General features: G+C 36.6%; 1 long non-coding RNA gene across 1 annotated transcript in view; it reads left to right on the top strand.

Annotated features, from left to right (window-relative positions):
* LOC139357165 (uncharacterized) overlaps positions 1-14,273 on the top strand; it is a 178,207-nt gene extending 163,934 nt beyond the window's left edge. The window contains exon 5 of the long non-coding RNA XR_011609898.1: positions 13,586-14,273. This is a non-coding gene — a long non-coding RNA (uncharacterized lncRNA). The remainder of the gene's footprint in view (positions 1-13,585) is intronic.
* The last annotated feature ends 1,164 nt before the right edge of the window (positions 14,274-15,437 follow it).

Here is a 15,437-nt window from a genome sequence, read left to right on the forward strand (position 1 = left end):
GGTGAAAATTGTGTGAAAGAGCTGGGAGGGAGAGTTTATGGGAACAACACTCACAAGTGAGTGAAGGAATCAAGACTGGACAAAGGAAAAAAACTAAGAAGCAATTGTAGCAAATAACTTGCAAGGACTCTTGGTACTGAGCTAGCCCTCCAGACATGCCCCAGATAAAACAAAGGGCCAGGGCTTTAACTCCATTGACCAGTCACTGGATGAAGACTGATGCCAAAGAGGAAGTGTAGCATTGGACATAACATTATGGCAGCTTCCTCTGAAAGAAAGAAATTCTTGGAGAAGAATTCCACTCTGAGCTATCAGCCAACAGTGCTAGCTGCTGAAAATGAGTCCCTAGGTTCTGATGGGGGGATTTGGATGGTAGGCAGGAATATTTACTAAAATCCTTCTCCTATTCACAGATCAAATTGCAGAGTTTTATTTGTCAATTTTGGGAAATTTTAAAGCTTTTTGATATTTAAAAAAATACAAATTAAAAACACTTTTTGAGATGGTAAATAACTTCCAAAGATGGACTACAATTGTTCATTTTCTCCGTAGTGCTACTAAAAGCATACTGGAAACAGTACCTTTGTAAGCTAATCATAAAATGGAATAAAATTTTTATTAGAAAATGCATTCAGAGTTCTAACCTTGAATGTATGGGTGGGCATGTCTTTTTTACAATAGCCATTTGCCACAGGAGTGGGAAATTCCACTTTTCCTGATGGATATCTATGGGAGCTCCTCCTCCAAAGCCCTGGAAGTAAGAATGTGACAAAATAGGGGAAATAAAGGAGAGAAAAGAGGGTTGTAAGCCATCAGCAGTGCAAAGGTTTCCACCCCTCCTTCTCCTAACTTTCCTGCTTCACCCAAGAAGCAACTGTAAGTTCTTCTAGTAACTACCATCACCTGGGTGAGCTAAGAAGTGAGAAGAGAAAACAGTGTCATCAAGCCAGCTTACATCGTGTGCTCTGCAACATTTAAATGGAAAAGAATAAAAGAGGAGAAACTCTAAAATCAGCTGAAACAGAGGGAAGTTCTTAACGCAGGAATAGAAAAGCAAATGCTGTATGTTCTCACTTATAAGTGGGAGCTAAATGATAAGAACTTATGAACACAAAGAAGAAAACAACAGACCCTGGGGTCTGCTTGAAGTGGGAGGGTGGGAGGAGGGAGAGGAGCAGGAAAGATAACTACTGATTACTGAGCTTAATACCTGGGTGACGTAATAATATGTACAACAAACCCCTGTGACATGAGTTTATGTAACAAAAGTTCACACGGACTCCTAAATCTAAAAGAAAAATTAAAAAAAGAGAGAGGGAAGTTCTTGACTCTACCAAGCTGAGCCCATTGTTTATGAGAGACATTTGTTGTGTTTTAGCAAGTAGTTAGTGAGAGTCTAATATGTGGCTGGCATTATATAGGATGCAAGGAAGGATGCAAGAATAAATCTACTGGATTCAGATATTTGAGCAGGTAGTCAAAATATTGGTGATTGCCTGTGGTAGGAAAACTGAACTTACTCTAACCTCACTAAAGAATGAAAGAATGTTGAAGGAGGTGACTACTTATGTGTACTGGATACACTGTCAGGGGCAGCCTTCAGAGGTACTGATAAAAAATTGAAAAGAACAAAATCTCAGAGTAAGCCTGATAGAGAATTATGAAAGAACAGAATGTGAGAGTAAGCTCCATGTAACTACTGATGCAAATTCAGTATCTACTGACTGTTAAAAGTAGAATTATAACAACTATAGCTTTAATTCCATATAAAAACCCACTATATGTTTGTAGCCACTTGCTGGCTACCTGCATGCGTTCGGGGTATTTGCTTTGTTCAACAATAAAATCAGCTAATTCAAAATCTGTGAATTGGCGGCCGGGCGCGGTGGCTCACGCCTGTAATCCCAGCCCTTTGGGAGGCCAAAGTGGGCGGACCACGAGGTCAGGAGATCAAGACCATCCTGGCTAACATGGTGAAACCCCGTCTCTACTAAAAAATACAAAAAATTAGCCGGGCATGGTGGTGGGCGCCTGTAGTCGCAGCTACTTGGGAGGCTGACGCAGGAGAGTGGTCTGAACCCGGGAGGCGGAGCTTGCAGTGAGCCGAGATCGCGCCACTGCACTCCAGCCTGGGAGACAGCGAGACTCCATCTCAAAAAAAAAAAAAAAAAAAAAAGTGAATTGTCATGTTCCTTTCGGTCTTCTTTTTTTCCCCAATGCTGTATCTTTATAGGTATAACCGAACAATAAGAAAATGTATATGCACACTAGTTCAAAATATCAAGGACTTTTCATAAATATTCAACTAGGAAATTCATTCTTCAAACTTTAGAACTCCTTTAAGCATTATAAATCCAATTTTTAGCAAAATGCTATTTCCAAAATGTTATAAATAGAAAGCAAAATATGTTTTGAATTATCTTAGAATCAAAGGGCTTTTAAAAATCTTTATTCAATAAACTGTAACACCATGTCCTGAGTATGTAAAGTCAAACAATTAGATATTTAAAATAAACATGTGTAAGATGTATTTTATGTTTAATGGTCCAAAACATTCAACATGCCTGACTTCAGAGCATCTCTAGAGTTAACAATAGTCCATGTAAGTCAAGTTTCCTTCTTCCAAAATCATAGCTTTGCCTTTTGCTTAATCTGATTCCAATATTTTGGCCCGTCACATTTTCTCCCATTTCAAGACAGGTTTTTGATGGGTTTATCATGGTTATTTCATTTTGGTCACGAATCATCAGTAATGCATTTCCAGTTGCTTTATCTGATTTATAAAGTGTCACATCAACTATTTCCAAAGTTTAGTATTTGAATTCTGACAGCTCTAGTAAATAAAACACTATCTGCCATAGAAGAATTGCTGAGCTCTCATTGGAAGAATTCTCTTTTGATCTAATTGTCCAAATGCAAGGCCTTTAGGTTAGACAAGCTCAAATTGTAAGAAACTGCTCTTACCCTGAGACAGGTTACATGTGTCTCATACTTTGATATTTCAGTACATAAACAGTACACAACTGTTTCTCTTTGTTTTATCATATACACTTTGTGTACCTGATCATGTATGGTTCAAATACTTCTACAAATATCATGCTGTAAAGCAGTGTCTTCCTCTAAAAAGATGCTTTAAAAATATGTGTGTAATTGCATGCAATTGTTTACAAAATTACCCTCATATCAAGGAGGAAAATGCATATCCATTTTGATACCAGTTGAGTACTATACTCTCAGTTATATCAAGAGGAGTCTTGTGTTTTGTTACCTAGTAAGAGGCAGGTGGTCTAGCAGCCACCCCCTTGAACAACTGGCCGCTTAGTTTACATTTGGCTGAGCAGCTGCTTCCTCCTACTTGAACTGGCATTGCATCACAAAGCACAGTAGTCACTTGTATAACTTGCAACACACTAAGACAAGACTTTATTTCCACGCTCAACTTATCTGCTTCGTTCACTTTTAGTGCCGTTTGGAGTTTCATCCAGTTCAAATATTTTTCTTTAACAATACCTAGTATTGTTAAAAACACTTAGGCTTTTCTAAACATTGTTAATATGGCGACACTTTAATTCCTTTGTATATTGTTACAGATAATTTAGAGCTCTCAAACTTTGAGTTTGACCTCTATAAAGACACTAAAAAGGTTTACTGAGAATGAATAAACCAAACACCATGCATTGAGAACTATATACTGCTTACTTAAGGGGTAAACATAATGCAATAAGTTTCAAAAACTAAACAGATCTGTGATGAGCTCATGCTGACATCTGCTTTCATTGCCCGATGGATCCCATTCCTGTCTGCTTCAGTATGATCAACTCTTTGTTATCAGGGCTTCTGATAATAAAGGAAGAAATTGTCTGACTGTCTTTCTTTATCTGCTTCATGTCTACTCTTTTAGTACAGATTATTTATCAATTACATTTCTAAGAACAACAAAATTGTGGTAATTTGTTGGAAGTTGTTTGCATAAGCAAAGCTCTATCCTCTTTGAAAAAAGGTACGCTCCCTTCATTCATTCCATTTTTAAGCCTTGACCTACATGGATGATAACTGAGTAAAATGGCTACTGCAGTTGCCAACTTCCTGGGGATGACCCTGCTATGTTTACAATTTTGTATAGATATTTTTGTAAGGTTGAATATAGCAGCTGGAGGAGTTTTATATCTCACTGTAGCTTCTGGCAAGATAAGAACAGAATAGCTTCCAGGTTTGATATAACATGTTTTAAAGTCTCCCTTATTATATATAAGCTTTTGACTTTGAAATCTTCCTGTTTAGACCCTTACATATTCCCCTTTGCATCCCCATCCGAGCTCAGGTGCCCAAGGTTTTACTATTTAGCCTTTCGGTGATGGCTTTCCCAAAGGCTCCCTATGCAGAAGCACAACAATTCTAAAATTATTTAGACCGTGATATTAGCCAAAGTGATGGTTAATTTTATTTGGCCTTTTGATAACTCGTTAACTACTATAGTCGTGTTTGCTAACACATATTAAAAAATCCATTTGATCAAAATTTGATTACTGGACCAAAATGTATTGTTAGATCAGAACCTAGTTAAATTATAGTGTTTGTCCTTTCAAAAAAAAAAAAAAAAAGGAGAAAAGCATATAACTAATTTATCTCATTGTCTCCTTTTTTCTTTTACATAAAAATCAACTGGCTGTCAATCAAGTCAAAGATTGGAAAGTTTCTAAGGAAAAAGGAGCATTTGCAAACTGAAATGAAGCACAAATCACTTCAATAGCTTAGATTTGTGCTTCGAAAAGTGTCAAACTAAACTAATCACAGTAGGAATTGATGGAGTATTAGCTCTGGATTTCAACTTATTATAATTTTGCAATGTCTGTCTCACATTTTTGGCTATCTGTCAGATGTAATTACCTTGGAAATCCCATCCTCAGCGTTGGTTCTCTGTTTAGCGCCTCAGGGGAACTGCTATAGAAATGAATTAGTCCCATGAAAACAGCCTATTTATGGGTGTTTTCTGCATGGTATTTGGACTATAGAATAGACATTCTGTAACCTTGGCTTGACAGGAGTGCAAAGTGGTAGATGCACAGTGTTGGAGAAGGCAATCAATATAAACCTACAGAGATGATTCCACATTGTTCCACCCATCCCAACCCCAACTCAAACATTGAGAGGGAAACATGGCTACTATTTTCAGATTACAAGAAAAATCAATTTACTGCCTGCTCATTTGGAGAGCTATAACCTTTATACTTAGACAATTTTTTAAAAAGTAAAACAGCAACTATTTCTCCTAATTTATTTAATGCTGTTTTTTCATTGCATGCATTAAAATATTTTACTTTCATAAGCAATAGTACCAGGAAGTTAATCATTTGAATAGTCTGCTGGAGGAGTAGGGCAAAGTAGTTAAGATCAATTGTTCTTTCAGAAGGCTGCTGCTTCCTAGCTGCATAACTTTGGGTACGTTATTTAACCACTAAACTTCAGTTCTCTCTTCTGTAAATTGGAAAAAAAAAGGCAATGCTGAATTCAAATAATTGAGAATAAATGAGGTAAGACATATTGAGACTTATCATAGTTCATTATTATTACTTTGTACAAATATAAATTATAAAATGTGTGCCTTCTGGTAAAAGTTGTGATGCAGTATTTTATTTTTTAAAGATTTTATTAAATTTATGTAAACTTCCAATATCACAAGTTGACAACATGCCAGTTTGCCCTCAGATCTGTTTATTTATTGAATGACTGCTCTCTGCTATATAAAACAGATATGTTGGAGGTTACAGTGTAGTAGAGACAGATAATAAACAAATATATATACATGAAATGTGAAGAAAATAACCAGGGTACAGTGTATTTCTGTAAAGGGTAATTACCCATCATAAATGGTCCAAGAAAGATTCCCTAGAGAATTAGCATTTAGGTTGAGAACTGAACGATGGTGGTCTCAGCCATGTGACTCATGGAATAAGTAGCATGGTTAAGTATTGGTCAGAAGTGAGACAGGAAATGGTTAAGCAGGAATGTTCCTGAGTTATTGCTTCTACAAAAGGGATGTCTGATGGTGTTATACTGGAAGTAACATAGTACTGAACACTTTTTAAAAATGAGTTGTATTGCAGCTTCCAGCCAGAAAGTTACTTTTCTTGCCAAAAAGGACGATTATAAAGTGTAACCCTCTCTAGAGATGAGTAGAGAAGACTGGGGATGGAAGTGACTCAGTTAAAAGGAGCTGCAGAGTGATGGGAGCCAGACACCTGTATTTTACAGAACATTTCAAAGGCAAGCAAAGTTTCAGGTTAAATCTGTTAAAGGTCAAACTTTTAGTGTACAGAGCTGGAGAATGAGCTGAAACAATGAAACATGAAGCAGGGCAGCCTGTAAGAGCAAAAATACTATGAAATGCACAGAGAAGAAACTGAAGAACTTGGACAATTGAGAAGAAAAAAAGTTTGACATACCCGGAACAAAGAATATATTCTTGTCAGTAATAATTATCACCCATTTGTAAGAAGGAACTGAAAGCTAATGCCATTAATTCAACAAATATCTATTGTGTTACATCTGCACAAAGCAAACAAGGAAACAAAGATACCTACCCTCAGGGGTGGGAGTGGGTGGGAGGGTACAGGGAAAACAGATTCCCATTGTGTTAAACATAATGAATAAGTAAATGACACAGTGTGTTAGAAAATACTTAGTGCTCTGGAAAAAAAGAAAAAGTTGAGTAGGAAGGGGAAGATGAGGCTGGGAGAAGGTAGAAGAGACAGTTTGCAATATCAAATGGTTGTTCAAGCCAGGCCTCACTGAAAGAGTGAACTCTTCCTTCACTGGAAGGAAGTAAGAGAATTAGTCAAGCAGCTATCTGAGGAAAGAACATTCCAAGTAAAGAATATGCAGCACATACATTGTTGGATGTATGTACGTTGAAATTTTTGTGTAGTAAAATGAATATTTCATTTACCTATATAATAATTTTACAGAAAATAAAATACATTTTGAGTGTGAGTTGTTCCAAATAAGTCATTTTCTTGCCTTGAAAACCACTGAGCTTAAAAAACTCTTTCAAGTGTCATAAGAGATAGATTCCAACTACAATCAACATTGTGCAGTCCAGAGGAAGCAAAATGAAGGAAGCAGCACTCATTACAAAATGCTGCTTTGTAAAGAATTAATTTTGTCCTAGTATGTTTCACATTATATTAGGTAATATGAAGGAAATGAATATGTCATGAACCTTCCTTGAGGATGTGGGGGAATTAAAAGTAATTTTCGCCTAATATCCAACTCTCACTTTTGGCTTTCTAGTCAGAGGGAAACACTGCTTTCCCAGGTTTTAAGGTAAATGTTAAAAGGTTACAAGGAGACTTGGAAGAGTCAAGGAGCGCTTCCACCAACTATTCCTGCCATTCCAGTTAGGAGGGTTGTCTGAGGGAAAGTGAGAAATAATTTATTACTTACTATATTTTTGGTACAAGATCTGGTATATTTTTCTAGATTAAAAACAATTCAGTGAACATTGGTCCTTTAAAAAAAAAGAACTCGAGGTTTATAAAATGACTCTAAGGTGGGGGAGTGGGATAGTGATAAGAAAAGTAAAACTGTGATGCAATTGTTGAAAAAGCCAGTCAATTCTTAAGGCATCATTCATGGAACTATAATATCTGATCCTAAAAGTAATATATCCACTGTACTTTGCCTCATTTCTATTATGTCTAACTCATCAAGTTAATTTCTGAGACCTGCATTTTAAAAGAGATGTTAAAGGTCAGGAGATTGAGACCATCCTGTCTAACATGGTGAAACCCCGTCTCTACTAAAAATACAAAAAAAAAAAAAAAATTAGCCAGGCATGGTGGCACACACCTGTAGTCCCAGCTACTCAGGAGGCTGAGGTAGAAGAATCACTCGAACCTGGGAGGCAGACGTTGCAGTGAGCTGAGATCATGCCACTGCACTCCAGCCTGAGTGACAGAGCAATACTCTGTCTCAAAAAACAAAACAAAACAAAACAAAACAAAAAACAAGAATAGTGAGGTTATAGGAGTATGACTCCAATAATGTGGGGGTACAGAAACTTTACCATATGAGGAATAGTTAACAGAGACAATACAGAGTCTTCAAATATTTGGGGGGTTGTCATAAAGGTTACCACAGAAGGTTTTAGCACATTCCTTATGACAAAATGAGGACCAATGGCAGGCAGTTAAGAAAAAACAGATTTGGAGACAAGGTAAGAAGAAATATTCTTAAAATTAGAAATTTCTAGACAAGAAAGTGACTCATCAGCTAGTGAACTAACCCCTGGTTGTAGGAAATATTCAAGCAGAAGGTAGAGTGAACTATAGTCACAATTCCCAAATACACTGGAAGCCTGTAATGACCTCTGAATAATTTTTCTATGTGCACATTGTTTTGTTTTATGATGTATATAAAAAAACAAAAGCTAATAAAAACTCCTGTTTTGAATCATACATATTACATAAAACTTAGTGTAAATTTAGGAAACTTGCACTTTTATTGATATTATCATTCAAGCTATCATGTACCAAATTAAAAGTACTAGAAATGAGATAAAACTGCTTAGTGACAGAACTTTTTAAATAGTAGTACTAGTTATTAATGTTTTACCTCTCATCTCCACATGCAACCTTTTGGTCCTGTTTTTTGATATGGGAGCTGGGCTGTGCAGACCACACACCTCTTTGCCAGCTGGCAGAAAGAACCTAAGCAGCGTTAGGGTCTTGCAATAGAGGGCGCTAGAGAGAGAGAGACTGCAAGGCTGGAAGAGGAAGAAGGGATTTTCTTCTCTTCCCAGTGTTCTATTTTTCATGCCATGGTGAGCAAATCAGTGTCCCAGGGGTCCCAGAGGGCTTCCCCAAATAGCAGCAATTCTCCCAGTTCCACCACAGTGAATGGCCTCCATCCGCTTTCCTCCCCAATCCAGCGGCAGGCAGCATGTTCCTGCAGTAGCTGCCCCTCTCATCAGAATCTTACAGGCTTGTGAGAGATCCTTGCTTCTGTTCCTAAGTCCCTTCCGTTTTTACTTTTCCTTAAGTACTAGGGGTAGTAGCATTTTTTTTTTTTTCAGTTGCTACCTCTAAATACCTTACAGTTCTTACTACTTTTACTAGTTAACCATCCTATACCTAATGGATAACTAAAATACTTACGTTTTCCTGCTCAACTTACTGTTGTGGTTCCCATCCCCAGACTGACTGTAGCTTGACTAATATAAGACTTGACATCAAAACTAAAGGCCAAGAACGAAAACCAATTCAAAGTTTCTTATTTTTTATTTCTCCTAAAACGCTCATACAACAAATAAGATTATTCTCTTCCCCCTGATTTTGTGATTATTTCTGGGATGGTGGTTGAGTGGACATACGTTTTAAGCATGTTCCCCTGGATACCAGTCCTCTTCTGACAGAAGTACTTGACAAGTATCGCATATATTCATAGTTTTACTACAGCTTGCCTTATTGTAGCCCCAAAGGACTGCTTAGAAATATTTAAAGCCCTTTATTTGGGGAAGGCAGAAGCTTGACATGGTAATCATTTATGTAAAATCTCATGATAAAAAAGAAATTAACACATGTCATACTACCTTCTTTGGTGTCCAATTTAACTATGCCCAGTGATTATGAAAAGGTCGCTAAAACTTGGGGTCTATTTTAAATCTACATATCAAATAATACATTATGAATGTGGCATAAAGATGTTGTATATTCATGTTTGAGTATAATTGTGTATAATGTCCAGTCACCTCTACAGATCTCAGCAGACTCTGGGTATTTGAACCTGACCCAAGTTATACAAAACAAGATAACAATCACCAGAAATAAAGACTAGGATAGAAGAGATCAAAATATTAAGTCAAATATTCACCATCTCTCCTCTTTTCTGCCTGTGAAAGAGACTTCTAATTGGTCCACCACACTTTTTGACTTTTTCATTATGTCAACTCGGAGTGGTGGTGCTGGAGGTACTGGTATAGATATAGAAGTAAGGAAACTAGATAACTAGAGTGATCTTGCCCTACAATAGAAAAGAAATGTAGGGGGCAAAGAAGGAAAAGAAATAAAAGGACCTATAGTTGTTAACAGAGGGAACAAGCAAGTGGGAGAAGGGGAGCAGTAAGGATCGACACAGAAGAGCCAAGGAGAATCTGACACAGCAGAGGTAGAGAGTCTCTGAGGGGCAGGGGGATGGGGGAACAGTATATGTGACTGCAGTAAAGGTGTGGATCTGGGAGGAAGATATGTAGAGATAAATTAACCTATTCAGAATATTGTCTGGGTTATAGCATATACCACACACTATTCTGTTATGGAAAATTATAATTATAGTGTTTGGTGACATTATTTACATTGTTAAGATTCTATTCTTCAACACAACAAATGTTAAATTAAAAGGAAACGTACCAGACACACATTAACTAATGTATTTCTTGCTTCATAGTAACATTTAAAAAAATTTTTTTTTAATTTTTTAAAATATGTAATACCTGCTTGGAAGTTAGGGGACTAGATAATGGCATATATCTGCCATCTGTTGAATAGGCAAGAATAATCTAAATTGGCAACACAGAATTGATGAGCCCTGATAATTACAGAAAGAGTGTGTGATACCTTGGAAACTGAGGTCTTTCTCTTTTGTGTATAAAAAAACTGTACAAGGCCTTTTGGAAGCCTTCATTTTTGTTATACACAACTATTGTCTCTGAGTTTTGTGAGTTCCATTTCAATTAAGAGAGGAGTAGTTCATATCAGACCAGCCCTCCCACAGAAAACAATGAGAGATTTTGGACAAATACACACATATATATACGTGTGTGTGTGTGTGTGCACGCATGCATGTGTGTGTTTGTGTATGTATTTTAACTTTTAAGTTCTGGGGTACATGTGCAGGTTTGTTACATAGGAAAATGTGTCATGGGGGTTTGTTGTACAGATTATTTCATCACCCAGGTATTAAGCCTAGTAACCATGAGTTATTTTTCCTGATCCTCTCCCTCCTTTCATCCTCCACCCTCCAATAGGCCCCAGTGTGTACTGTTCCCCTGTATGTGTCCATGTGTTCTCATCATTTAGCTCCCACTTATAAGAGAGAACATGTGGTATTTGGGTTTCTTTTCCTGTATTAGTTTGCTAAGGACAATGGCCTCCAACTCTATCCATGTCCCTGCAAAGGACATGATCTCACTGTTTTTTATGTCTACATATTATTCCATGGTGTGTATGTACCACATTTTCCTTATCCAGTTTATCATTGATGGACACTTAGGTTGATTCCATGTCTTTACTATTGTGAACAGTGCTGCAATGAACACAGACATGCATATGTCTTTATAATAGAATGATTTACATTCCTTTGGGTATATACCCAGTAATGGAATTGCAGAAGATTAAAACTAGACCCCTCCTTTACCTAATATATAAAATCAACCTCAAGATGGATTAAAGACTTAAATGTGAAACCCAAAACTATAAAAATCCTGGAAGACAACCAAGGCAATAGCATTCAGGACAGAGGCAAAGGCAAAGATTTCATGACAAAGATGCCAAAAGTGATTGCAACAAAAGCAAAAAGTGACAAATGGGATGTAATTAAACTAAAGAGCTTCTGCACCATAAAGGAAACTGTCAACAGAGTAAACAGACAACCTACAGAATGGGAGAAAATTTTTGCATAAAATGCATCTGACATCTAGTATCTAATATCCAGCATCTATAAAAATTTAAACAAATTTTACAATAAAAAAGTCAACGCAATTGAAAAGTAGACAAAGGACATGAACAGACGCTTTTCAAAATCAGACATACATGTGGCCAACAATCATATGAATAAAAGCTCAACATCACTGATTGTTAGAGAAACGCAAATCAAAACCACAATGAGATATCATCTCACACCAGCCCAAATGGCTATTATTAAAAAGTCAAAAAATAACAGATGCTGGTGAGGTTGTGGACAAAAAGGAACTTGTATACCTTTGATGGGAGTGTAAATTAGTTCAACCGTTGTGGAAATGTATATACTTTTAATTACCAGGCCTGCAAATAGAGTGAGGCAAAAGAAACATGTCAGGCACAAAATTTAAAGAGATGCAAAAAAAAAAAAAAAAAAAAAAAAAAAAAAAACTCAGTAATCCAGATAAATACATTTTGAGTGCAATATTTTAAAAAATCAAAATGAGTACCCTAAAGAACCATGATGAACATAGAATCAAAATGTAAATAAGAAATAAAATCGGTATGACTGATCTTTTTCTTTTACTTCTGTTGCTAATATAGCTCAGCACAGCACTGTTACTGATTGTTCCTTATTTAAAACATTGATATTCTTCTCATCATGGGCTTTTTACTTAACTTTGTAAATGAGAATTAAAGAAATTTTTCTGGCTTCTGAAAAGGAGATAGGTGCTCAGCGAGTGGCCTAGACAAGCGATGCAAAATATGAGTTGGTATTATCCACCCCTCCAAACTAATCAATTATTCTACCCAATGTCAGAAATATATAAGTGAATGTTATCATTTCAACAGTGCTGAACACATCCCAGCCATTAATGCTAGGTATCAGCTTCATTTTCATCTATTTACTTAGCATTTGGTGCTTAATGTAGTGTAGTCTACAGCAACTCTAGTATGGAACACTACAGAACAACTTGACAATTTGAACCAAAACTGCTGCGAAGGAAATAATGATCTAGTGCACCACTGTGGAAAGTCTCCAAAACAGTGGAGGGCAAAATCTTTTGGATATAGCCTCTCTTTCAGATAATTTGAATGCACTTTGACAGAACTTGATAATCAACGTGGGTGGTACACTGAGAGATGCTCTGTCAGAATTCCGTCAAGGAAGTAGGTACTTACTGCCCAGCCGTGGGGAGGACAATCAGGAGGCAACCCAGCAATCAGCAACTTCAAGTTCCACCTCAGCTGTAAGGAGTCACCTCTCCAGAGATTTCACCCTTTTCAAGGCAGCCTGCAGCTGCTGACTAAGCAAGGCAGTTGTTGAAAGGCCCCATCACTCTGAAGCACAATGTTCCCTTTATTACTCCTGTTGAACTGGTCAAAGATTTGTTGGCCTGCATTCCAGTTCAACTTTTTCCTCTACCCAGTCCTGCTTCCTGTCCTTCCTTTCCCATCTTACCCTCCGAAACCCATCTAAATAAGCATCTGCTCCCAGAAAACCCAACCTGTGACAGGGAGTTAAACTTCCAGACATTTTTCTTTTTACAGTATTTTTTAGAATAACCACAAAAAAGTACGCAAAAAAGAATAAATATCCAACTGTATTTGCAACATATATTTTTGAGTGCTCTCAGTTTAAATCTGAATTATATAGTTATAATGATTTTGGATTCAGTTTTTTGGTTGACATTATTTAACATACAATTCCTCAGAGCAATTTTGCCGAGATATTTCTCTTCTGCAATGCCTTTTCAGAATTCTATAGTGGATTTCTTAACTGTCTCCAAATTTATGGCCTTACATTGTTTACTGTTTTTTTCACTGCTTGAAATAGTGTTGTTATAATATTTATGTACAAATTGCCTTCTTTCCCTTTTGATTAATTCCTTTGACAATTGCCTTCCTAGAGTTGAACCAGAGTCCGGTGAATATCAGCACTGGGACCAGTTAGCAGAGGAAAAGGGAAAAGAATGAAGAGCCATATGATTACCAACTTTTCCTTTTTCATGTAAATGGAGTGTATATGGGTCTGGAACAACCTGAATTTCCATGAAGTCCTGGCTAACCTCATTACGTCCTATGAATATTTTTGACTAATTCCACTTTACATTAATCTGTATTGTGAATGTGGATATTGAATTATATTTGTTTGTAATCCCATTATCCAAAATCCAGTTCAGAGACTATTAGTTACCAATGTTCACTGTGAAGAAAAAAGAAAAAAAAAGCTCAGAGGATAAACATGTGATATGGTTTGGCTGTGTCCCCACCCAAATATCATCTTGAATTGTAGCTCCCATAATTCCCATGTGTTGTGGGAGGGACCTGGAGGGAGATAATTGAATCATGGGGGTGGTTTCCCCCATACTATTCTCATGGTAGTGAATAAGTCTCACAAGATCTGACGGTTTTATAAGGGGAAACCCCTTTCACTTGGCTCTCATTCTCTCCTCTGGTCTGTCGTCATGTGAGACGTACCTTTCACCTTCTCCACCATGATTGTGAGGCCTCCTCAGCCACATGGAACTGTTAGCCCATTAAACCTCTTTCAATTATAAAGTACCCAGTCTCTGGTATATCTTTATCAGCAGCATGAAAACAGACTAATACAACATGTTTGGAAATGATGTTTGGAATTAAATTTTCTTCTTGAAGAATAATAATGTACAGGAGTGTGTTGAAGAATTTGAGAATTCTTACAGCAAAGGGACTTGTTAAAGTTTTGATCCACCTACCTAATAGAATTAATATTTTAAGGGAAATAGCTTGTGAAACAATTGTATATATACTACCATAAAAACTTTTAGAAAACAATTATTATACACACATATAAACACATATTACTTACTAGTAAAGATGTACCTATCTTCCTAGGAAGCTCTTTCATGGCATTTCATTAGTATCCCTTCCAGCACCTACCAACCATCCAGGCAAATTTTAGATGTTTTGCAAAGGTTTATGAAATTGCATTAAACACCTGTTAAAAATCACTTCGTTTATTGCAAGACATTTATATACTGTAATTTTAAAGAAAGATAACAGCTGACGGGAGCTACAGGAAAAAGAAAAGCATAGAACTTATGTTGAATTATTTTTCTTGTGCATATGAAGTTGCTCTGTGAGAACAAGAGCACTCAGCAGATGTATAGATCCACTATCTTTTCACATGGCAATATGTTCATCCTTTCAGAAAATTTGAGCAAGTTGGGAACATAAAATAATACAAAGAGGCTAAAATGCAAAGCAAAAAAAAAAAAAGAAAACTATTGGCACAAGATAATGGAGCAATTGTAAGAGATGTTACATGTGTAAACTTAAACCAGGACATTAACCACTGAAGTTCACCATTTAAGGAAGTATACAAATATATAATAGTCCTGCTAAATGCTTGGAGTAGCAGATTTCTATCACATGCATCCACATGCACATCTTACATTAAAATCCCATGACAACAATGTTAACATCTTGTCATTTTAGCCTTGAATGTCAAAGGCTCATGGGATCTACTCCATGACTCACATAACCTGTATATCTAGAAACAAGTATTTTAAACTCTACATGTGGTGATAAATATTAAAGATAGAAGATGAGAGTTCTAAAACAGTCTACTTATTTCATTTCCACTTGGCTTTGCCACTACTACCTAAACTATTACAGATCAAGCTCCACAGACTACTCAGAATTCTCCTCCTCTCTTGAAATTCCAAACGCAATTTTCCCAGGATTTTTAGAAATTTATGAAATTATTAGCCAAAAACA

Source organism: Macaca nemestrina, chromosome 11, assembly GCF_043159975.1.
Source record: "Macaca nemestrina isolate mMacNem1 chromosome 11, mMacNem.hap1, whole genome shotgun sequence".
Lineage (NCBI taxonomy): Eukaryota > Metazoa > Chordata > Mammalia > Primates > Cercopithecidae > Macaca > Macaca nemestrina.